The following is a 25,905-nucleotide window of genomic DNA, read 5'->3' as shown; positions in this document are numbered from 1 at the left end:
GGGAAGGTTCTTATTGTTTGAAAGTTTGGTGCCAGTATCTGCAAAGAAAGAAGAAAGATGTGTTTATCAAACATCCCAATAGTGAAGGTGTGTGAAAGCAACTTTTGAAAAGGTTAAACTGTCAGAGTTTAGCCGTATTATTACATTTTATTTTATTCATTGAAAATAAATAATTATCAATGAATCCTTTCTAGATGTTCTAGTTTCCCAAAGTTCCCTGCATTCACATTCTAAGAGGAAAAAATGGTATTTTAAGTCACTGCTCTCCACCTTATATTATTTATAATCACTCCTCGTGACCTCTTCCTTCCAAGAAACGTGATCCTGAGAAGTGTCCTTTGTTTGTCTTTGTGGAATAAGTGATGAGGATGCATCCTGGAGACCTGTGAGATGTTCAACTTGTGGCATAATGAAACTAGGATGGAGAGTTGTGGAAAGATCTGGAAAGGTGGCTGGTAGAGTGTGGCCAGATGTGGGAGAAGAGAGACGTACAGAGAGAGGGAGAGGAAATTTTCAGAGGGAGAAAATGAAACAAATAATTAAATAAGTTTTGTTGTGTGGTGTGGGATGCAAGCCTTTCTCTCCCCCTTTCCTTCACAATGTCTTTGTTAAAGACTGTGTTTTTCATTAGTTTTACTAAGATAGGATTTGCCGTTTTGTTTGGATACTGAGAATGGACCCATGGAAACAGTTACATTTGGGTTATCTCTGACTGTCTTTAATGAAGAACGTAAATATTGGCCACACTATCTATGCACATGCTATCACCATGCCTTTTTTGTTCTCTGTTCATATATCTAAGTCCTCTTCTTTCTTTAAGGCCAATCTCAAATCTCATCTGAAATGTACATTTATTGATAGATTCAACCCATAATGAACTGTCCCTTCTTTGTCCTCCTTAGGCTCTGATTATTTATAAAAACTCATTTTTGAACTTAGAAGCTGTCCAATATGATATATTAGTTATTTCACCAGCATGTGTTATATCCTCAACACAATTATACGCTTTTGTGGGGCTGGGATCGTACATTCTGTAATTTTTCTCAGTACTTACACTTACTTTGATAAAAAGCGCATTCATTCATCTAAACATCATTTATTGGGTGTTAATTAAATATCTCAACTCAGTAAATATTGTTTGAATGAATGCATGCATGAATGAGGGAGTGTGCAATAGGTAGCCTAATGTACCGCCCAATGTGAGAAAACCAAAAACATAAACACAAAAGCAAGCCAAAAAGTGGACCAGGACTTTCTGTAAGATATCCTGCTTTTTGTTGGATGATGCCATGAAAATCAAGATGCTCCTGAAAGGTCTTAATAGCTGACCAAGAATAGTAAACAATTGAAATTCTCTCAGGCTTCTTCAACCCTATCACTGGACACATTTATACCTCTCAGGAATGATATTAAAAGAAGAGATTAATAAAGCTTTTATAGATGAGTTGATAAATCTCTAAAGATTTAAGTCTTCATTGCCTCCTAGGTTTTCTCTATTTTGGGTTTCCAAAAGATTTCAATAAACCACAGGATAATTAAAAATTAGACATTCTCTTTCTTACCTTGATGTTTTTTGATGGTAAACACCTTTTTATTGTCTCCATAGTGCTGCCCAATTTCCACCAGTACAGTACTTAAGTGAATTTTGCTCTGGATGGTCGGATATATAAGATGTAAACGAATTGTTCGTATATGTTTTAGAATTCTTCAAAAGGGCCTGGCCATGGAAATGCATTGAATATTACTTAAATAACTAAAGTAACTTCCTCAGAATTATTATTCTGTTCTGGTTAGGATACTCTCTGCTCTGGTTTGTTAAAATTTCCCTTTAGAGTGGTTTTAATTTTGTTTCTGATAGGGTCCTAGGATTTATTGCCACACCCATCCTGCATCTGTTTTTCTTTGAATTACTCTCCTTGCAGTTTCTGATTCATACAGGGCCTTACAGGTTAGTGACAACCTGGCCATCACAACGCTGGGAAGGACAGGCCTACTTTTCAGAGGTGTTGATGTTTTCTGTAGCTGAAGGTTTTCAAGAGATATCAATCTTCCTCACCACCGCCCTTGGCCCTCTTAATGGACTAAGCAGTTCCTCATGAAATTTCTGTAGGATATCTGTACCAACTTCTCAATATTGTTCCATCCTGAGTCTAAATTCCTGGCCTCAAGGTAATGTTAGATTTCTAGCTCCAGCCCCTATTTACATAAGGCCTATACTAAGGAACGGAACCCACAGACATCAGTCCGCTCTTCTTTCTCTGGATTTAATTTCTCTGTTCCTTTCTGAAACATGCAGGTGTTCCTTTCTTTCTTTTAATCTCAGCTAGGTGCTTTTAACTTGTTCAAAATTGACCCAGAATTTACATGTGTCTCCAGTAAGAGTACATTAAATTGAGCTTAGTCTGCTATTCTACTGGCATGTTTGAGATCCAGATAATTTGCTACTTAACTGGATTCAATGACCTGTATATTTCAGGCATCTAAAACTCACCATGTTCCAAATTTCCCTCCTTATAGTTAGTAATTTTCTTGGGAATCTGGATGACATTAAATGGAATAAAGTTAGTGAGTGGCCCAGGAATGCCTGAAAGTTTGTTTGTCAGAGTGGCCAGGGAAAGTGAAGCAAGGAAGAAAAGCAAATGAAAAACAGAATCACATTATTATGGCTGAGTTTACTCCCAGGATTCCATGCAGAGCTCTCTGTAGACCTGGGTTGGGTTATAACTTATGCCAGAGCTCTACGTGGGGCTGACACCATCTCATGCCAAGCTCTCAGTTCTGGGCTAACGTCATCTCTGGTCCACTCTGTGGAGTGGAAACTTTGGAGGAATGGCCAATGTGTTCCGCGGCATAGGAAGAGGGAAATTGTGAATGTGACTTTCTAAATTGTGGAGGAACTAACCACTGTAAATGTGCCTTGAACTATGTTGTTTAATTTGACCAGTCAGATCAATGACTTTCCCCTTGAATGAAATGCTGCTACGTATATGAGCAGAAAAACAAAACTGGTATAAGGAAGAGATAGCTAGTGGGAAGCAGCCGCATAGCACAGGGAGATGCGCTCGGTGCTTTGTGACCACCTAGAGGGGTGGGATAGGGAGGGTGGGAGGGAGGGAGATGCAAGAGGGAGGAGATATGGGGACATATGTATAACTGATTTACTTTGTTATAAAGCAGAAACTAACACACCATTGTAAAGCAATTATACTCCAATGAAGATGTTTAAAAAAAAAACTGGTATAAGGAGATGGAGAGACTGGGAGTCTTATTTTCCCACCAATTAACTTTGCCTCTGACCATGACCTTCCCTTTGAGTCTCCTAGACCTTGGGGATGATCGCAGCCCCTTGGGTTGGGTGACGGCAACCCCATCTTCACTAGAACCTCTATAGTTAACTTTGATTTTTCCCACTCCGTCTATCCATCCCATGTATGCAGTCAGACATTTGATCTTGGACTTTTCCTGACAAAATATGCTTGAATATAACCATTTCTTTTCACTCCCACTGCTACTGCTATTGTCACTGCCTTAACTAGGGCTTTATCTTTAAGTTCTTTATATAAATATATAAATATCTATATGTAAATATAACATACAAATAAATAAAATATAATATTAATTCTGATGATTTTGAAGTCTTTTCTTGATAAAGACTTTTCCTGATAAAGATACACAATATCTTATATAAATATTTTTGTATTATCTGTTCTTTTCTTAGAATTTTAGCCATATGATTCTATCTCTTGGTTTGTCTAGAACTTTTTGATTGAATGCTGGCTATTTCATTTGGCTTTTTTTGTTTTTCTCAGTGGAAACGTTGTTTTGCTTCAAAATATTTTATTCTACCTGGAAGTAGCAAATCTTCAAATTACAATTTTTTAAATGCTTTCAAATATCAATACTATAGGTGTCACAAAATCTAGAAAAATGACATTTAAAAATTAACTACTGCCAGATGTGTCTCTATAAAACTTTTCCCCCACTCTTTTAGCTATATATTCTTTAACTGCCTCCTCGTACGACAGTTTATGTATTTTCGAAATAAAATTTTAAGAAATAAACTTTGCAGTTTTTAGACATAGGTTTCTTGTAACATGGTTGATTAGAATTTGCTTCTAGTTATTAATAGTTTAGAAAAGTTTATTTCAGCTTCACAATTTATTATTGATAATGTCACATTAATTTTCATTGTTAACTTTGAGAAAACCTCTATGGATTACTTCCTCATAAGTATTTACTATTATAAATGCATTACTGATTTCAGTACTGCTATAGGTCTGTGCATTACAGGGATTCTGATAAAATACACCATTCCATTACACACATTGTTGATGGAGTATATTCATTTATTTATTTATTTTTGGCTGTGTTGGGTCTTCGTTGCTGTGCGCAGGCTTTCTCTACTTGCAGGGACTGGGGGCCACTCTTCGTTGCGGTGCACAGGCTTCTCACTGCGGTGGCTTCTCTTGTTGCAGAGCACGGGTGCTAGGCACGGAGGCTTCAGTAGTTGTGGCTCGCAGGCTCAATAGTCGTGGCTCACGGGCTCTAGAGCGCAGGTTCCGTAGTTGTGGCACACCGGCTTAGTTGCTCCGTGGCATGTGGGATCTTCCCGGACCAGGGCTCGAACCCTTGTCCCCTGCATTGGCAGGTGGCTTCTTAACCACTGCGCCATCGGGGAAGCCCCTGGAGTATATTCCTGACAGAAGAAAATTTCCGTTTTGACTAAGCATTGATGAGAGCTGAATCTTTGACTTATCTTTCACATGCCTGATGATTGAAATAATTTTCCACAGAATAGCTTCTGGTTTTGTACTTTTCAGTTGTTTTTTTCTTCTTCAAACGCACATGCTTTGAGAGCTGTGAAGTGCAAGACATGGCTATATTGTAAGGTGGTTTTTGTCCTTATGCTTCTGTGTCTTGTGCTAGGTTAAGTCAGTAGAGTAGTCAGTATGAGTACTGGAAGTTATTCCTGTAATGGGATAGTATATAGTCAATTACATACGGCGGTGTCTGAAAATCACATAATAGCCTCACTTAAAACATCTCCTTAGGGGTTCCCTGGTGGCGCAGCGGTTGAGAGTCCACCTGCCGACGCAGGGGACACGGGTTCGTGTCCCGGTCCGGGAAGATCCCACATGCCGCGGAGCGGCTAGGCCCGTGAGCCATGGCCGCTGAGCCTGTGCGTCCAGAGCCTGTGCTCCACAACGGGAGAGGCCACAACAGTGAGAGGCCCGCGTACCACAGAAAAAAGAAAATCTCCTTAGCCAGATTTCAAAAAAGCCTGTGGCCATTCCAATATGATCCAACATAGCGGAATATGATAGAAGGAAAATTGGCAAAGAAAGAGACGCTGGTCTTACCTGATGGAAGTTAAAATATCTCACTTTTGACAAGTTTGCAAAAACTTATAATTCCATGAACTAATTCCTAGGGTTCTTCATAGGAACTAAAAAGGAACCCATAGAGTTGTGGAACAACAATAGAAGCTGCTGTGATGAGAAGCCCGGGCACCGCAACAAAGAGTAGCCCCCGCTCGCCGCAACTAGAGAAAGTCTGCACGCAGCATTGAAGACCCAACGCAGCCAAAATAAAAATAAATAAAGATAAATAGATTTATTTTTAAAAAAGTAATACTCGGGTTTGAGGCATGAGAAATGTGATGAGGAGAAATTAGCTAATCCTTTCAGAACTTTTAAAATATCAAACTCAGTCTCTAAGATTTGAGCATTATATACAACGTTGGTTACTTATTAGTGGTTTGGGAAGGCCAATTTAAAATTTTCTGATCTTACTGTATTGAAATACACGGCCCTAATGTTTTCCACATTGACTACGTGAATGATGAAGTAAAGTCAATCATGTATTTCCTTTCCAACTGGACAGAAAACAAAAATTTAAAAAGTGTTTGGACTACTGACTTTTGATTTCTTCTAAGGCAAGTGTATAGGTAATTTTTATTCCCTGATTAGGAGAAAAATGGTGGAAGAGGGCAGGGTTAAGAATTAAGATTTCAAGAGCGTGAGAGGTAGATGGCCAACCAGAGTTCCTAAGGTTCGGTGCCTGTAACTGTTGCCGCCGCTTAAGCCTGCCAAAGCAGTGGTACGGCTGCTGCCCTCGTATTTGCTACCTCTGGAAACATTCTTGCCAGTAGTGGCGGCAGCGGGACTCAATTACCCCCTTTTCTCACTCTCTCCAGAAGCTCCAGATGGCGTCTTCTGTGGGCAACGTGGCTGACAGCACAGAACCAACGAAACGTATGCTTTCCTTCCAAGGGTTAGCTGAGTTGGCACATCGAGAATATCAGGCAGGAGATTTTGAGGCAGCTGAGAGACGCTGCATGCAGCTGTGGAGACAAGAGCCTGACAATACTGGAGTACTTTTATTACTTTCATCTCTACACTTCCAGTGTCGAAGGCTGGACAGATCTGCCCACTTTAGTACTCTGGCAATTAAACAGAACCCTCTTCTGGCAGAAGCCTATTCGAATTTGGGGAATGTGTACAAGGAAAGAGGGCAGTTGCAGGAAGCAATGGAGCATTACCGGCATGCATTGCATCTCAAGCCAGATTTCATCGACGGTTATGTTAACCTGGCAGCCGCTTTGGTAGCAGCAGGCGACATGCAAGGGGCAGTACAAGCTTACGTCTCTGCTCTTCAGTGCAATCCTGATTTGTACTGTGTTCGCAGTGACCTGGGGAACCTGCTCAAAGCCCTGGGTCGCTTGGAAGGAGCCAAGGCATGTTATTTGAAAGCAGTGGAGACGCAACCGAACTTTGCAGTAGCTTGGAGTAATCTTGGCTGTGTTTTCAATGCACAAGGGGAGATTTGGCTTGCAATTCATCACTTTGAAAAGGCTGTCACCCTTGACCCCAATTTTCTGGATGCTTATATCAATTTAGGAAATGTCTTGAAAGAGGCACGGATTTTTGACAGAGCTGTGGCAGCTTACCTTTGTGCCCTAAGCTTGAGCCCAAATCATGCAGTGGTACGTGCCAACCTGGCTTGTGTATACTATGAGCAAGGCCTGATGGATCTGGCAATAGACACCTACAGGCGAGCTATTGAATTGCAACCACATTTCCCTGATGCTTACTGCAACCTAGCCAACGCTCTGGAAGAGAAGGGCCGTGTTGCCGAAGCAGAAGATTGTTATAATACAGCTCTGCGGCTGTGCCCCACCCATGCAGACTCTCTGAATAACCTGGCCAATATCAAAGGAGACCAGGGAAACATTGAAGAGGCAGTTCGCTTGTATCGTAAAGCATTAGAAGTCTTCCCAGAGTTTGCTGTTGCCCATTCAAATTTAGCAAGTGTATTGGAGCAGCAGGGAAAACTGCAGGAAGCTCTGATGCATTATAAGGAGGCTGTTCGAATCAGTCCTACCTTTGCTGACGCCTACTGTAACATGGGAAACACTCTAAAGGAGATGCAGGATGTTCAGGGAGCCTTGCAGTGTTATACTCGTGCCATTCAGATTAACCCTGCACTTGCGGATGCCCACAGCAATCTGGCTTCCATTCACAAGGATTCAGGGAATATTCCAGAAGCAATTGCTTCTTATCGCACTGCTCTGAAGCTTGAACCTGACTTTCCTGACGCTTATTGTGATTTGGCTCATTGCCTGCAGATTGTCTGTGATTGGACAGACTATGATGAGCGAATGAAGAAGTTGGTCAGCATTGTGGCTGACCAGCTGGAGAAGAATAGGTTGCCTTCTGTGCAGCCTCATCATAGTATGCTGTATCCTCTTTCTCATGGCTTCAGGAAGGCTATTGCTGAGAGCCATGGGAACCTCTGCTTGGATGAGATCAGTGTCCTTCATAAACCACCGTACGAACATCCAAAAGACTTGAAGCTCAGTGATGGTCGACTGCGTGTAGGATACGTGAGTTCTGACTTTGGGAATCACCCTACTTCTCACCTTATGCAGTCTATTCCAGGCACGCACAATCCTGATAAATTTGAGGTCTTCTGTTATGCCCTGAGCCCAGATGATGGCACAAACTTCCGAGCGAAGGTGATGGCAGAAGCCCATCATTTCATTGATCTTTCTCAGATTCCATGCAATGGGAAAGCAGCTGATCGCATCCATCAAGATGGTATACACATCCTTGTAAATATGAATGGTTATACCAGGGGTGCTCGAAATGAACTCTTTGCTCTCAGGCCAGCTCCTATTCAGGCAATGTGGCTGGGCTACCCTGGGACCAGTGGCGTGCTTTTCATGGATTATATCATCACTGATCAGGAAACTTCACCTGCTGAAGTTGCTGAGCAGTATTCTGAGAAACTGGCTTATATGCCCCATACTTTCTTTATTGGTGATCATGCCAATATGTTCCCCCACCTGAAGAAGAAAGCAGTCATCGATTTTAAGTCCAATGGGCACATTTATGACAATCGGATTGTGCTGAATGGCATCGACCTCAAAGCATTTCTTGATAGTCTCCCAGATGTGCAAATTGTCAAGATGAAATGTCCTGATGGAGGAGACACCGCAGACAGCAGTAATACAGCTCTTAATATGCCTGTCATTCCTATGAATACTATTGCAGAGGCAGTTATTGAAATGATTAACAGAGGACAAATTCAGATAACAATTAATGGATTCAGTCTTAGCAATGGACTGGCAACTACCCAGATCAACATTAAGGCTGCCACTGGAGAGGAGGTTCCCCGTACCATTATTGTAACCACACGTTCTCAGTACGGGTTACCGGAAGATGCCATTGTGTACTGTAACTTCAATCAGTTATATAAAATTGACCCATCTACTTTGCAGATGTGGGCAAATATTCTGAAGCGTGTTCCCAATAGTGTACTGTGGCTGTTGCGTTTTCCAGCAGTAGGAGAACCTAATATTCAACAGCACGCACAAAATATGGGCCTTCCCCAGAACCGTATCATTTTTTCACCTGTTGCTCCTAAAGAGGAACATGTTCGGCGAGGCCAGCTGGCTGATGTCTGCTTGGACACTCCACTCTGTAATGGACACACCACAGGGATGGATGTCCTTTGGTCAGGGACACCCATGGTGACTATGCCAGGAGAGACTCTTGCTTCCCGAGTTGCAGCTTCCCAGCTCACTTGTTTAGGCTGTCTTGAGCTTATTGCTAAAAATAGTCAAGAATATGAAGACATAGCTGTGAAACTGGGAACTGATCTAGAATACCTGAAGAAAATTCGTGGCAAAGTCTGGAAGCAGAGAACATCTAGCCCTCTGTTCAACACCAAACGATACACAATGGACCTAGAGCGGCTCTATCTACAGATGTGGGAGCATTACGCAGCTGGCAACAAACCTGATCACATGATTAAGCCTGTTGAAGTCACTGAGTCGGCCTAAATAATGACTGTGTGCACAGGAGAATTACCCTGTACCTGAGCCTCAACCTTCTGGGGGAAAGGGAACTACTTTTTCCTTATCCGTACAATACCATGTTGCAGATGGGTGACAGACAATGATAAGAAATAGCACAGCCAGACTTGCTTCCTGCATGATCATGATCGTGATAGGGAGAGACACAAGAGATGGGAAACTGCTGTTCCACAAGGAGTCTCCATAGAATTTTGCAGCAGCCAGGTGTCTGGAAGGTCTGGAAGGTAAGTCTGGAAGGTCTGATCTCCCTTGGTCTTCCATGGGATGGATGGTTAGTGTGGAAGGGAGATAGAGATTGCCCAGCCGTTTTGTGATTATCATGGATTGATTGAGTCTTCTGGATTAATATTTTTCTTTATATTTTGGGTATTGGAGCTTTTAAAAATGTTTGGTTTCAGGTATTTTTATTCATGTGAAGTGTATATGATTCTCTTGAGATAAGGTTTTAAGCTAAAATATTCCTTGTTTTAGTTTCTGAACTCTACAGATAAATGGGGACTTTGCTGCTGTAGTCTTTTTATAGGTTTTATAAACCACTTGAGCCTACATCAGTCATTTCAGTTTGTGACATAATGTTTGGAACTATCAGTGCTTTGTTGGTTTATAGATGATGGCTTAAATTCTTTTACTGGTCCGTTTCCTTCTTCCCTTCCCCCCACTTTAAAAATTCTCCTGTAACTTGGCGAAGAAAAAACCAAGTCTGATTCAAAACCTCCCAGAGTGTTTCTCTTAAACACATCTTCTGATGCCAAATGAAGTTTCTTAGGAGCGATTATTAATTCTGAAGGGCACAGTTGTGGTACTGTCACTGATGATAATAATAATGGATTTTTGGCCTAGAGTTTTGACCTATTTCACCAGTGTTTTACCGTTGACTGCCCCTCTATGCTGCTTCCAAAAGTGATAGTGTGTGTTAAGATTTTTACTTTCATTGCTAAAGTTTGTTTTTTTTTTTTAGTGGGTCCTGTCCTTCCTTTTTCTTTCAGCAGAAATGAAATCCCAGGTAAGTATAAGTATTCAAATATTTGATCAGTAAGTCACAGTTATCTCCAGTACATTAAATAACTTTCATCAAAAAACATGTTATAGGTAAAAAGCTCTGAAGGACCAGCTATGTATATGATAATTATGTTTCAGACCTTCTAGGGTATTATATATAATAACTTGTCTTCTGGACGTGGTCTTGAAGTCTTTATGGATTCAGCCTCAGTAGTAGCGAACTGCACTGCTACTTGGTTTGGAGTACAAATTAGACTTTAGCCCTCCTGGAGGCTGAGTTTTTGGTACTGAAAACCATAGGAATGAAATTATTGTATTTCAACAAAGGATCGAGGGCTTGAGGCTTAAACAAGGCAACATATGTTTGGGAAGCAGTCAGCCTTGAGAGCAGGTAAGGACATGCCAGGCATGCGGCCGCTGCTCGAAGGGACTGTCCCTACTTGTTCCCCTCCTTGTTCCATTCCATGGGAGATAAATCACCAGGGCCCAGAGATCAGAAAGAATGTAAAATGAGACAAACAAAGCTGTCTCCCCCCTGCACATGCAGGTTATTTTTGATGCTTCTGGTTTTATGGGTTTTCTCCCAGGAAATTTAACCTTGAGCCGAGACAGTCTGTAGATAATGTAAACCACCATCTGGCCACCTTCCGATTTCTAGTCTATATAATCTGCAACTGTAGCATAATAAAATTTGCCTTGCAACCATCAGTTGTCTTGGTCCTTCTGACCCCATCCGTCGGTGCTACTTCAGTTCCTTACCCCTTCCCTTCTGACCCTGGGCGGTGAGATCCTCTTTCTCCGGCTGGTCCGCGGCAAGTGGCACTCGAACAGGGACCTGAAGCGTGAAGGCAATTAAAAGAAAAAGAAAGTGCAGGTAAGAGAACCCTTATGCAAAATATGTGTGGCCACCAGTAAAAGTGAAACTAATAGAGGCATAAGGCAATAGTCAGAAGTAAAATAAGATGGGGCAGAAGGGCTCAAAGGAGTGTGAATTATTTGCTCAGGTTTTACTTTCGATGCTTAAAGCTCGGGGTAATAAAGTTTCTACCTCACAGTTGACTGAATTTTTACAGCATATCCATGGTGTATCTCCCTGGTTTCCTGATGGCAGCTCTGTTGACATAGAAATCTGGCAGAAAGTTGGAGAAGATTTAAAAAATTATTATGAGTCTCGAGGGCCTACTCATACTCCTGTTGTTACATATAGTTTGTGGACTCTGATAAAAATATGTTTAGATTCTTCTCATGATAGTGTTGATTTGAATGTAAAGTCAGAAAGACATAAGCCTCTGACAGAAGGAGAGACTGTATTATCAGCTACTGTGTCGCCACTTCCTAAACCGAAAGAGCTAATTAATTTAAATATTTTAGATGAAAAGGAACATTTGGACTTAACAGATGAGGCTTTTAAACATAAAAGAGAGAAATATCCTGAGGATGATTTTCTAATGGCTATGATAGATAAGTCAGTGAAAAAGCTGCAGGTTAATAAGGACTGTCTTCCTCAAAAATCTACATCTGTAAAAATGCTCAGTCCCTTGCAGCGCGCTGTACGAGGAGCAATAAAACGAGGAGAAGATCCTATTTTCCGTTGTCCCGTCATAGAAAGACCTGATTCTAATAATCCTCAACAAGCTACTAAGGAGCATCAGTCTCTCCCTTTTAAAGTTTTGAAAGATTGAAAATCTGCCTGTGCTCAATATGGGCCCACTGCTCCTTTTCCTACTGCTATGGTTGACAGGAGAAGCTCTTCCCCCCCGCCGATTGGAAGTCTATTGCACGAGCTTGTTTAAATGGTGGAGATTATTTAATATGGAAGTTTGATTTTTATGAACGGGCTGCTGAACAAGCAGAAAAGAATGCTGCCCATAATATTCCAGTTGATTATCATATGCTGATTGGGGAAGGACAATATCTTTCTTTACAAGATCAATTAACTTATCCCTTTGTTGCTTATCCTCAAATAAATCATTTGGCATTACAAGCCTGGAGGAAATGACCTTCTACACACAAAACTGAGGATCTTTCAACAATTAGACAGGGACCTGATGAACCATATGCTGATTTTGTAGATAGATTGTCACAGGCGGTGGGGAGACTCATTGTGGACGGACTCACTGGTACAATTGTAGTTAAGCAGCTTGCTTTTGAGAATGCTAATAATGCATGTCAGGCTGCGATTCGACCTTGGAGAAAACGGGGAACATTGGAGGATTATATTCGCCTTTGTGCAGACATTGGGCCTACTTACATACAGGGTGCTGCTGTGGCTGCAGCATTAACTAAAGTGGGGTTTAAAAACAGTCAAAAGAAAACAAAGACTTGTTTTAAATGCGGAAAGGCAGGTCATTTTGCTAGAGAATGTAGATCTTTTAATTCTAACCCTAGTCCTTCCTTCCCTACTCAAAAACCTCCAGATGGTCAGAAAATCCCTGGTTTATGCCCTAAATGCAACAGGGGAAAACATTGGGCACAAGATGGTTGCTCAGTGGCCCACAAGGATGGGCCACCACTGTCGGGGAACTCCTCCCGGGGCCTTCCCCGGCCCCAACAAATAATAAGGGCAATGTCTGTGTATCCTCCTCAAATTATCAATCAGACATTAACCAAAAACAAAAACATACAATATCCTCGCTCTCCAGAGCAACACCAGGAAGCGCAGGACTGGAGCTCAGTACCTCCGCCCGATATGTATTAACTCCTGAAATGGGTCCTCAGGCCCTCTCTACGGGCATCTGTGGACCTTTACCCAAGGGTTTGATGGGACTGTTATTGGGAAGAAGTAGTGTCACCATGAAAGGTTTAACTATTATGCCAGGAGTCACAGATTCTGACTACGAAGGAGAAATAAAAGTCATGGCACAAACTATTAAAAATATAATAACTATTTCTCCTGGTGATAAAATTGCACAATTGCTACTTTTGCCCTTTGTACCTCATGGACAAATTTGACAACATCAAAAGAGAGAAACAAAGGCTTTTGGATCGTCTAATGCTGCCTACTGGATTCAGAAGATAGGGAAAGAACGTCCAGAAATGAAATGAACCATTAATGGAAAGGTTTTTTCAGGTTTGTTAGACACTGGAGCTGATGTCTCTGTTATGACGCAGATACACTGGCCTAAACATTGGCCCATTAGTCCTACTATTACAGAACTTCACGTAATAGGACAAAGCTCTTCTCCTATGCAAAGTAGTCAGTTTTTATTATGGCAAGATAGTGAGGGCCATTCAGGATACTTCCAGCCTTATGTTTTGCCTGGGCTGCCTTTAAACCTCTGGGGCCGAGATATATTAAAAGAAATGGGAGTATTACTTTATAGTCCAAACTTTCAGGTCTCTAATATGATGTTGGATCAAGGATTTCTTCCCACAAAAGGGCTGGGAACAAATCAACAAGGAACTGTCTATCCTATTGATGTGATAATAAAAAATGATAGACTAGGTCTGGGTTTTTCTTAGGAGCCTTGGATTCTCCTCCACTCACTGCTGATCCAATTACTTGGCTGACTGATGACCCTGTATGGGTGGACCAGTGGCTCCTCACAAAGGAGAAATTAGAAGCTGCAGAACAATTAGTACTGGAACAATTAGGGCATTTAGAAATTTCCAGTAGTCCTTGGAATACTCCTATTTTTATTATCAAGAAAAAATCTGGAAAATATAGGTTATTACAGGATCTAAGAGCTGTTAATAAAACTATGCTAATAATGGGAGCTCTTCAACCAGGCCTACCCTCTCCAACAGCCATACCACACAATTATCATCTTTTAGTTATAGATTTAAAAGATTGTTTTTTCACTATTCCTTTGTTTCCTGAAGATAGAAAACATTTTGCTTTTAGCTTGCCTTCCTTAAATTTTAAGGAAGCCATGAGGAGATTTCAATGGGAAGTATTGCCTCAGGGCATGGCAAATAGTCCTACATTATGCCAAAAATATGTGGCTCAGGCCTTGACTCCTGTGAGAAAAAGGTTTCCATCGTTATATCTCATACATTATATGGATGATATACTTTTAGCCACTGATAATATTTCTTTATTAGAGACTGCTTTTCAGTTTTTACAACAGTCCTTGCAATCATTTGGCTTGGTCATTGCCTCAAAAAAAATTCAAAGACAATCTCCATTTTTATATTTGGGAAAATACATTGATAAGACTACTATTAGGCCTCAAAAACTGCAAATTCGAGTTGATAATTTAAAAACATTAAATGATTTTCAAAAATTACTTGGAGATATTAATTGGCTAAGGCCTTCCTTAAAACTTACTACTGCTCAATTACAGCCTTTCTTTGATGTTCTTAAAGGTGACTCAGATCCTTCTTCTTCACGCTCTATGACTCCAGAAGGATTTCAAGCTTTACAAATAGTCAATAGATCTATCAGTTCTACACAATTAACTAGGATTCATACTCACCTTCCAATTTTCTTCATAATTTGTCCAACTCCTCATGTGCCTACTGCCGTCTTATGGCAAACTGTTGGAATTATTGAATAGATTCATATGAAAACTACACCCTCTAAAGTTATTAACCCTTATTATGAACTTATTAGTAATTTAATAATGCAAGGTAGAACTAGATGCTTACAACCTATAAGTATAGAACCTTCTCAAATTATTATCCCTTATTCAGTTAGTCAACAAAATTGCCTTTTTCAACATAGTAATGAATGGGGTCTTGCTCTTGCAGGATTTTCAGGTACCTTGGAATGCCATGACCCTGCTGATAAATTGATCCAATTCAGCAAACTTAACTCATATCTTTCCTTCTATAATTAGGCAACAGCCTGTTCCTCATGTACCTTTGGTTTTTACGGACGGTTCTTCTTCAGGAGTGGCTACTGTAATCATTGACGACGGAGCAAACCTCATTAAAGAAACTTCCTTGACTTCAGCTCCACGTGTTGAACTGTATGCTGTCATTATGGCTTTTAAACATTTGCCTTCTATATCTTTTCATTTGTTTTCTGATAGTAAATATCTTATTAGCTTATGATTTCTTCTGGAGACTGCGACATAGGACATACTAATAACCCTGAATTATCATCCTCTTTTCGTTTGCTTCAACAGCTTATTCGTTCCCACGATGGTCCTGTTGCAGGTCTGTATATCCGTGCTCATTCTAACTTGCCTGGTCCATTGACTAAACTTAATGCGACTGCAGATGTTTTAACTCGATGTAAACGTGATCTTTATCCTGTACATTTTCCTCCCAAGAATAGAGTTGAAGTTACTCCTCCTCCTCAATCTCTTTTCCCTAAAGCAGGACATGTCCCAATTTACTGTACTCCTCCTTTCCGTTCGTCATGCTGTCAAGAATGGCTAATGTACTGCATTCATTATCTTCATACTGTTGATACTCATGGTCCATGTCCTGGACACCCTCATATTACGGTAAGTTATGATCAGACTGCTTCCCAAGCAGCACAGCCGTTGCACGCTCTACACCGTCAGTCGACGGCTACATTACACACACAATCTTCCCTTACTCGTGAAGCCGCCCGACAAATTGTTAAGCAATGCCCACAATGCTTACCTCACCTTCCTGTTCCACATTATGTTGTTAATCCTCGTGGATTATTACCTAGACATTTATGGCAAATGGATGTTACTCATATCCCGTCTTTTGGGAAATGACAGTTTGTTCATGTCACTATCGATACTTACTCTGATTTCCTCTGTGCTACAGCACAGACCGGAGGAGCTACTAAACATGTTATCACTCATTTATTACACTGTTTTGCTTTCATGAACCTTCCCAAAATTATTCAAACAGATAATGGGCCCGCTGCTTTTGCAACATTTTGTAATTCATTACAAAATTACCCATATTACAGGCATTCCATATAACCCTCAAGGACAAGGTATTATAGAACGTGCAAATAGATCTTTAAAGCTAACTATTGAAAAAATAAAAAGGGGGGAATTGTCTAGAACAACACCACGTAACCTTATAAATCATGCTCTGTTTATTTTAAATGTTCTCACTGTTGACAAATTTGGCTGCTCTGCAGGGGGAAGGTTTGTGGCTGAGCCAAGATTGGCCTCTTAATCTCCGGAGGTCCTCTGGAAAGATCCGTTAACCAGCACTTGGCGTGGTCCTGATCCTGTGTTGATTTGGGGACGTGGTCACGTGTGTATCTTATCCCAGATCAGCGCCTGGACCTTGCTGGCTTCCTGAGCGCTTAGTCAAGCAAATAGATGGCTCGCCACAGCTCACCTAGTTCAGAAGATGAAGAAGCTCTGCACCTCTCCGGAAAATTTGACAGTGTTGATTCAGAAAAAGAAGAAGAAGAGGAGACCACTTGCCAGGACGACTCAAAGGAGTGATGTTCCAACTTGGGGACAAATTAAACAACTGGTTTCACGAGCTCAAGAGTCAGTGAAACAACAGAATAATCCTGTTACACCTGTAACTTTATTTTTGGTTCTGTTGGCAACCATTTCATGTGTTCCCTCTGTTAATGCAGCAACTTACTGGGCCTATGTACCTGATCCTCCACTATTACAACCCATATCTTGGTCTGAAGCACAGTTTCCTGTATTTTACAATGATAACTGTTTATGGGCCTCTTATTGGGAATATAAAACAAATCAATATGTAAATTATACTAACTGGTTTAGTACCTATCCTGTCTGTCTTAGCCCATTGCATCTGGAAACTGGATGTGTAAAGGCTATTAGTTATGAGCATACAGATGTTTATGAGGGAACGGATCAATCAATTAGTTTGTCAGGCTCTCCAGGCATCCTTCGTTTTACAGGAACCAACATTACTCTTACATGCCCGGCTACCAGCCGACGAGAGGATCTTAATGATACCATCATTTGGTATAAAATGGGCAAGCTATTAATATTAGAGGTCAAATCTCATACGCCTCACCACTTAGGGATTCCGCTATTACTATAGCCAAGGTTACAGGTGAAGATTCAGGAAATTATTTCTGTATGAAGCGTTTACTTGGAGGACAAGGGATACTTATAGCTGGACATAAGGTTACTATGCTTAACAGAAAATCAAAAAACCAATTGCCTCCTTTTATGACTGTTAACTTTCCTGGATCCAGTTTTGAACGTTGCAATGCATCTTGGAATAATAACCAAATATGGTATACTATAGATTATACCAAGGTGTCAATTCTTATCTCTTCTTTTCCCATCATAGATAGGTTTATCACATTTCAAAAGAACAGGGATATATGGAAACTAGCTCTAACTTATTCCAGTACACCTGTTAAAACTTGTGTTGCTCCTCCATATACACGTTTGTGTGGTTCTATTAACATTGGTAATTCTTCCAAAGGAGGATATAATATTAGCTGTGTTAATTGTACTTTTAGCAGTTGTATGTTCCCTTCTGCAGGAAGGCAATCTGTGCTTATACTAAAGCAACCCATGTATGTTATGGTGCCTGTACATCTGAGAGAACCTTGGTATGAAGATACTGGAGTACAGGCATGGGTGGAACTCTCTAAAGCCTTGCAGAGAAGGAGACGCTTTCTTGGGTGGCTAATAGTAAGTTTACTTGCCTCGGCTGCTCTGTCTGCTACCGTGGCTACTGCCGGTCTTGCTCTTTCACAGAGTATTCATCATGCTCACTTTGCTAATCCGTTATCTCAACATACCAGTCTTGCTTTATCTTTACAAAGTCACATAGATTTACAGATTAATAACAAGTTAGGTGAATTTAAAAAGGCAATTTTGGGGATTGGAGATCAGATGGCAGCATTAAAATTGAGGATGCGTGTAGCTTGTCATGCAAAGTATACATGGATGTGTGTTACTCCTTAAAAGTACAGTGACTGTATTTGGGAATGGGAAAAAGTAAAAATGCATCTGCTGAGTGTTTGGTCAGATAATAATATTAGTCTTGATCTTAAGAAATTAAATGCTGAAATTCAGGATATACAAAATACACATCTTGTTGATGTTTCGCCAGAAGATGTAATTCAAACTTTACTGGATCATTTAAAGTGGTTAAACCCTCAGTCTTGGATTACCGGAAGGTTGTCAGGATTTATTACCCTGGCCATAATTTGCCTATTATTGATAATAATCTTCTCATGGCTGTTTCGTATCCTCATGCAACAGTATACTACTCTCGGCACTAAACTTCATGGAATTATTTTGCAGCAAAAGTTAAAACATAAAAAAGGGGGACCTGTGGGAAGCAGTCAGCCTTGAGAGCAGGTAAGGACATGCCAGGCATGCGGCCGCCGCTCGAAGGGACTGTCCCTACTTGTTCCCCTCCTTGTTCCATTCCATGGGAGATAAATCACCAGGGCCCAGAGATCAGAAAGAATGTAAAATGAGACAAACAAAGCTGTCTCCCCCCTGCACATGCAGGTTATTTTTGATGATTCTGGGTTTATGGGTTTTCTCCCAGGGAAGTTAACCTTGAGCCGAGACAGTCTGTAGATAATGTAAACCACCATCTGGCAACCTTCCTTTTTCTAGTCTATATTATCTGCAACTGTAGCATAATAAAATTTGCCTTGCAACCGTCAGTTGTCTTGGTCCTTCTGACCCCATTCGTCGGTGCTACTTCAGTTCCTTACCCCTTCCCTTCTGACCCTGGGCGGTGAGATCCTCTTTCTCCGGCTGGTCCGCGGCACACATGAATATATGGTTTTGTCTTGCTGTACTGCACCTGTGCTGTCTAGTAACAGATGTTTTGTCTGCTAGTAGCGTTCTGGATTATGTCTCTCCACAGCGCTGAGGCAGTGCACCTATTCTGTAGTTGCAGCTGATGCCTGAATGTATCCTAGCTGACAAATTATTGATTAATAAGAACTTGAATTTCTGAAAGATTTGTACTGTTAACCAAAATCTGAGCAAGGAGTCTCAAATGTAATTCTTAGCCAGAATTACATGTTAATGAACCATTTAACAGTGTGAATCAAGGAACATCAGTGTAAGGATTTCTTTTAATTTATTTTTTACCTGCTTGAAATATCAGTTAAAGTTTGCCAGCTTGGTTGCAGATGAACGGACGTTTGAAGTTCACCAAACTACTTAATGTGGGATAGGATAATAGACTTCCAGCGCCCTCAAGGCTGTGACCTTGCAGCCATTTTACATAGCACATCCTCCTCCTATAGGGATGAACCTTTCCCTGGCCCGAAAAGTAGCAGCTCTGTTGAAGCTTTGCTTATTGTAACAGGCTTTTGTTTCCAGGTTACATGTCTGTGGAAGACTTAATTCTGCATAGAGATATAGATATTACTGGAAACTAATTGTTTTCTCTATTATACTCTGATTTATCAAAAAAGTAAAACATTTAAATTGTGCTACATAAATTCAGAAGTTGTCTTGCAATCTTTAAACAATAAATGAATGAGTTGCCCTTAAAAAAAAAAAAGAATTAAGCAGTTAGGCTTTGTGGGCCTTATACAGTTTCTGTAACTTCTACGCTTTTTTCTTCAGCAACCTTTCTAAACGTGAGAACCATTATTAGCTCACAGTCCCACAGATCCAGGCTGAGAGCCTGATTTGATTTGTGGCCATTTTTTGCCGATTTCTGCTCTGCGTCCTTACTGATGCAGAGGAGGGGGACCATGTTTGAGTAATCACTTCTTTGAATCAACTATTGGTCTTCTGGGGCTTGTCCTTACTCTCCTACAGTCTCTAATCAACATGGCGTCCAGAGAAATCTTGTTAAAACATAAGTGAGATCATGTCACTTAAGTCTCTTCAATGGCTCCTTCACAGGAAAAGCAAAGTCCTCAAAGTGCGTCCACAGCCCTAGAAATGTGGGCCTCTGTTTCCTGTCTGACTGTTTCCTTCTCCTCTCCACTTTGCTCCCTCTGTTTTCCACACACTGACATCCTTTCTGCTCCTTGGATACTCCAAACCCACTCTTGCCTCATTGCCTTTCCATCTGACTGTTCCCTCTGCTTGTACTATTCACTTCCCAGATATGCACCTTGCTCCCTCTCACAACCTTAAGTTCCCTCTTATATTTTATCTTCCCCAGAAAGCCCTCATCGACCACTTAGTTTCAGATTGCAGCCTCCTCCTACCAGCTAACAATCTCCATCTCCCTTCCCTGCTTGCTGTTTTTCTCCAACACTTACCTGATATACTATTCTATCCATTTATTTAATTTTTATTTACATATTTATACTTATGATTTTTTTTTTTTTTTTTTTTTTTTTTTGCGGTACGCAGGCCTCTCACTGTTGTGGCCTCTCCCATTGTGGAGCACAGGCTCCGGACACACAGGCTCAGCGGCCATGGCTCACGGGGCTAGCCGCTCCGCGGCATGTGGGATCTACCAGGACCGGGGCACGAACCCGTGTCCCCTGCATCGGCAGGGGGAATTTCAACCACTGTGCCACCAGGGAAGCCCTATACTTACGATTTTATATTTGCTTATTTACTTTTCTCTCCCCTCTCAGCTCAAGAGAGACTATATTCATCTGTGTTAATCACTGCTGTGTTTCCTGAATATGCCTATAAATCATACTGAAGAATGGTGCCTGAAATTTGGTAAGGGATCAATCAATTTTCTTGGCTGGATGAAGAAATGTGTTCATAAATTAATGAACAGATCTTCGGGGCTTCTGACTTGAGGACTAATGGGAAGAGGATGGCAAATGGTTGGGACAGGGTACTGCAAGAAGTAATATTTGGAGTACTCTGATAGCTATCCTAACAGATAAGATTGTGTTCATTTAAGTAGTTTTAATGAGAGAGCTGGGAACTAGGGACACACAGCATTAAGGTTTTTATAATGCATTCTGTAGAGTTCTTTTTAAGTCTGTACAAATATCATTGAAAATATATGCATACATATACACCGCTGTTACTTTACTTAGTGCTTTACGAGAGCCCCTCAAGGAAGGGGTAGTAGCAACTCTCAGCATCCTTCCTTTATGATGAGCTTAATTTATTCAAAGTTACATCATAATTTATTTGTAACTGTGAAACTAGACTTAGTTATTTAATAGACCCTCCCTTGAAACGTATGACATTAATAAAACCAACAAAACTTTGTTCTGTTTCCAATGATAGACACACTACAGACTCAATTATGGGCCATCCAGTTTAATGAAGGGAAGAAGTGATTTAACAAATATAGAGCAAACAGAATATGAAGTTTTATCCTCCATTAATATTAGTAATGGATAGTGTGGGCTCCAATGCCTTCAAGATAGCGTGAGACCATCATCTCTGTGTCATGGGCAGGGGGATGTTCAGCCAGGATGTCTTTCACTGTCACTGAGAAAAATTTCCATAGTATATAATGATACCTACTGAAACTGATATGGGGCATTTGGGTAATAAGGAATCCATTAGCATATTTTTCCGGAAGCGTTGACTACAAAATGAAGACAGTAGATTTGGACACTTTCAGCCATGAAGAAGTTGTTTGGATATTCATCTTTATGCCTAGTGAAATAAGCTTATTTCATCTCTGCAGCTTCCCGTATACCATTTTCCCACCTCTGTTTTATGTTTGGCAAGACTTTTAGAAATTGAAAGTCAAGTTAAAAAGTGAGTGACAACTTAAATGATATATGGAATATTTTGCTGACTTACAAGAGCATGCAGAATTAAATATGACCCAGTTCAAATGTTTATTTTAACGTGTATGTTGAGGTGGAGTTTTCAAGGTGCCAGAAAACGAGAATTCACCTTCCAGTGTGTGTTACCAGTTCTGTTCATTGCACAGAATCATCTTCATAAAACATACTGTTTTCTATGTACCTGGTATATATCTCAATTAGTTTGAAGAATTTCTCAGATACCTCTTAATATGTAGTGCTCCAATTCCAATCTTGCCATGCCCTGTACCAGTGACACAGCACACAGGAGTTTTGTTTCTCTTTATTTCTCTGGGTTGTTCAGAACCCAATGAAAGAACAATGGAATGGGATCCAAGAGATCAGGGTTCGTGTCCCAGATTTACCATAAAATAATTGTGTCCTCTTGGGAAAATTATAGTCATTCTAGGTCCCTTTTCTTTACTTTGACAGAGCTGCACTAGATGACCCCAAATAATATAGCACTCTTTCAGTAGTAGCTTAGATGTCATTGGTATTCTGAAACAAAGGAAGACAATGACACATGGAGCTGTGCAACATCTCTGTAACTCTGTTGTCTTAGAGTTGCCTCCATTTTACAGATGATAAGATGACTGTGCATAGAAGTAGATGTTTGGAACCAGCGGTTCCAAAGTAAGTGGAGGTAAACCACAAATTTCCTTCCTTCCTGAAGCTCACTTAGCCAAAACATAGGCTTCTGAATATTAAGCTGTAAAGCATATTATCAGTACATTTTAAAAGAAGCTATTCTTCTAGAATTTCCAATTAATAGCAGGAGGTTTTGAAATTATTAAAAGATCATTTAATTTTGTGAGATTTACGGTTCTATTTTCCTGTCAGGCAAGTTGTATTAGTGCCAGACAATCATCTGAGCTTCTGGATGCTTCTCTGAACCTCTTGAAGTTTTCTTCTTGCTATCTGAAATTCATGCCAGATAAGCCTTTTTCTAGAGCGTATGTACAGACTTGTGTATTTTTATATAGGAAAGCGATGCAGTGAGTCAAGTCGGGGGTTCAGCCCTCATTCTCAGAGTGGTATTGAGCTCCTGGTGAAATATCATCATCATTTCGTCAGAATCGAAAAGCAGTTATCTCAGGTGTATAATCCCATTAACTAGTTATACATTTACGTATGACACATGTATTCATTGTACCTACGAGGTGTGTTCTCTCTGGGAAGTACAAAGCTCTTAGAGACATAGGTTGTTCATTTTTTGGTTTCCCACAAATATTGTGACCCTTTGAGCAGGAAGGTCTATATTTTACTAACATCTAGAACCAGCAGTTAACACGGTGTCTAAGATGTAGTCAATAAATATGAAATAGATAAATGAACACATTTTTATGTAAGGGCCAGGACATGGACAAATAGAAATTTTTCATTTTCAGTCACAAAGCAACAACAGACATAAAAATGATACAGACAACAAGTGCTACGGTCGTTCAAAGAAGGCATAGAACAGATAGAAGGATCTCCTCTATGGCACAGGGAACTATACTCAATATTTTGTAATAACATCTGTATGGGGCACCTGCTCCCCACCAGGCCCTATGACAGGTGCTTACATACTTTCCCTCTCCCCCATCCTATGGGGAAAGTACCTCTGCTATAGATTTAACATTTGCCTCCCCCAAAATCCATATGTTGAAATCCTAACCCCCAAAGTGATGGTACCAGGAGGTGTGGCATTTGGGAGGTGATAAGGTCATGAGGGTAGAGCCCTCATGCACAAAATTAGTGCCCTCATAAAAGAGACCCCGCAGAGGTCCCTCGACTTTTCTGCCATGGGAGGTTACAGAGAAAACACGCCAACTGTGACCCAGGAAGAGGATACTCACCGGACTGTGAATCTGCTCGCACCCTGATCTTAGACTTCCAACCTCCAGAACTATGAGAAATAAACTTCTGTTGTTCATAAGCTACCCAGACTCTGGTATTTTGTTATAGCAGCCCAAATGGATTACGATAACCTCTGTCCTTCGGTTTCAGACCCAGAAACTCAACACTGTAGAGGTTAGGAGGACTCTAAAGCCACTCAACCAGGCAGAGGCAGATTTGAAATTTAAGCCTCCAATTCCACATGTAAGTCTATCAGACCCTGTCTCCAGACATGATGTCATGAACAAGAGCTAATGCAACAAAGAGTTTACATGCAGCAAAACAATTAGCAAACAAAGTAAGAATATAGTAGACCGACTGTTTTGGTCACCCAATAGCCATTCACCACTCTTCCAGTTGAACAGAAGCCATGCCCCGTGGGCACATTCAGCCCTGCTGTTTTCACTTCCCAGATTTGAGGGGTAGGAAATTATTATCCCTCCTGGCCATCAGCACCCTGACCTCTACCACCCACCGGGCCAGCTTCAAGAACAGCTGGATCCACCTGTTCAAATGAAACAGGTCTGCTCTCTGTGGTGTTGGCTTCTAGTTCAAGCAGCTCTCCCCACATGATAGCAAAGCTGGCTCCCAGCGGTTGCAAGCATGAATCCTACCAGCCTAGCAGTCCCAAAGCTCCAGTTAAAAGTCCTAGGCTGATTCCAATTTGATCTGCTCTGGACATTTTCTTTAGAACCTAGAAGGCTGCCAGACAAAACACAGGATGCCCGCCTCGTTAAAGCTGAACTTCAGATAAACAGTAATTTTTTTTATAGAAGTATGTTGCATGCAATGTTGAAGACACCCTAAAAAGTCGTGGTTTTCACCTAAGGTTCAGCTTTAACTGAGCGCCCCGTGTGGGCTTTGCCGGCTGTGGTGGGCGCCGAGCGGGGTCGGCGGGGACGGGGGTGTGGGGGTGGGGTGGGGGTGGGGGGACTGTGGCCCGAGCCGTGTTGCACACCCAGCCCACAGCGTGCAGGGAGAGAGGGGCAGCCTCGTCTCCGCTGCAGGAGCTGAGACGGGGAGAAGGGGAGCGCCCCAAAAGGAAACCAGCTGCCCCTCCCAGGAGAGAGGAGATGGCTGTTAAGCAGCCAGAAACAGCAGAGGAGCCCGAGCACCGAAGCGGCGGCCTCTGAGGACGCGGCGCACATATTTCAGGTGGGCGAGCGGCACGCGGGCCGGTCCGTGGGAAAGAGGGGAGCCCGCGCCGGCCCCTCCGCCTCCCGAGCCTGTGCGTTTCCCTAAAAGAGCAGCAGCTGTGCAAGCTGACGGTTCACAGTTGTGATAAATCTCCTTAGGAAAGCACTTCGATTAAAGTCACATCTAACTAGAACGCAAGAAGTCACCCCTGAACAAATCAATTGCGAGAGGGGCAGCTCTGGGCGCGCACCCACCCCGCTGCTGTTTTGCTTTCCCCGCAGGACGAGGGCCGCTCACTGGGTCGCGGGGACAGCGCGCTGTCTCAGCTGGGGAAGAGGCGCTTTCTCAGGACACATGCAAAACCCAAAGTGTGAAAGGAGGCCTTTATTCCATTCCTTTGGGGGATTTCTTAATGATGTAAAGCCCAACTTGGTTTCAGATCTGCCTGTCGTTTCCGTGACAGGACCTTCCTGGGGCGTCCACCAGCAGCGGGGTGGCCAGGCGCCACAGGGCTGTGCTCTCCTTCCCAAGCCAGTTCATCTCCATCTGTAGCATTTTCAGAGAAACTCTCGGATAGGTTTTCTCCAACAGGTTCTTTTTCCTTCACTTTATGAAGTCATTCTCCTGCACAAAATGAACGGCCTGAAGACATCACTGAGCCTCTTTTTCTCCCAGGGTCAGGGCCAGCACGGCCCCCAGACCACAGGGGCGCAGGACCTCACAATGGGCTTCAGGCCTTCCCCTCCCCTCCCGCCCCTCCCACCCTGCCCTACCCCTCCCCTCCTCCCCTGCAGAAATCACATCCCTTTCTCCAGACTCCCCACTTCAGCTTGAATTCCAGCAGATCTTTACCCTGCCAGTTAGTAATTCAGGACTAATTAGGTGATTGCTTTCATTTATGGTTGCAGTTGGGGCGGGGGGGGGGGGATGAAATGGCTTTGCCCCTATTCTTGTTGGAAAA

At 41.7% G+C, this 25,905-nt stretch overlaps 1 long non-coding RNA gene and 1 pseudogene across 1 annotated transcript in view; both read left to right on the top strand.

The window, feature by feature from the left end:
- LOC149749751 (uncharacterized) overlaps positions 1–6,705 on the top strand; it is a 180,421-nt gene extending 173,716 nt beyond the window's left edge. Inside the window, exon 5 of the long non-coding RNA XR_016392505.1 lies at positions 6,407–6,705. This is a non-coding gene — a long non-coding RNA (uncharacterized LOC149749751). The remainder of the gene's footprint in view (positions 1–6,406) is intronic.
- A 1-nt stretch (position 6,706) lies between these two features.
- On the top strand, positions 6,707–9,946 carry LOC149749750 (UDP-N-acetylglucosamine--peptide N-acetylglucosaminyltransferase 110 kDa subunit pseudogene; annotated as a pseudogene).
- The last annotated feature ends 15,959 nt before the right edge of the window (positions 9,947–25,905 follow it).

Source organism: Delphinapterus leucas, chromosome 3 (assembly GCF_059928025.1).
Source record: "Delphinapterus leucas isolate spDelLeu-1000000601 "Yukka" chromosome 3, BTC_Dleu_Yukka2, whole genome shotgun sequence".
NCBI classification, from domain to species: Eukaryota; Metazoa; Chordata; class Mammalia; order Artiodactyla; family Monodontidae; genus Delphinapterus; species Delphinapterus leucas.
The sequence above is the reverse complement of the archived record's forward strand: the minus strand, read 5'-3'. Positions and strand labels throughout refer to the sequence as shown.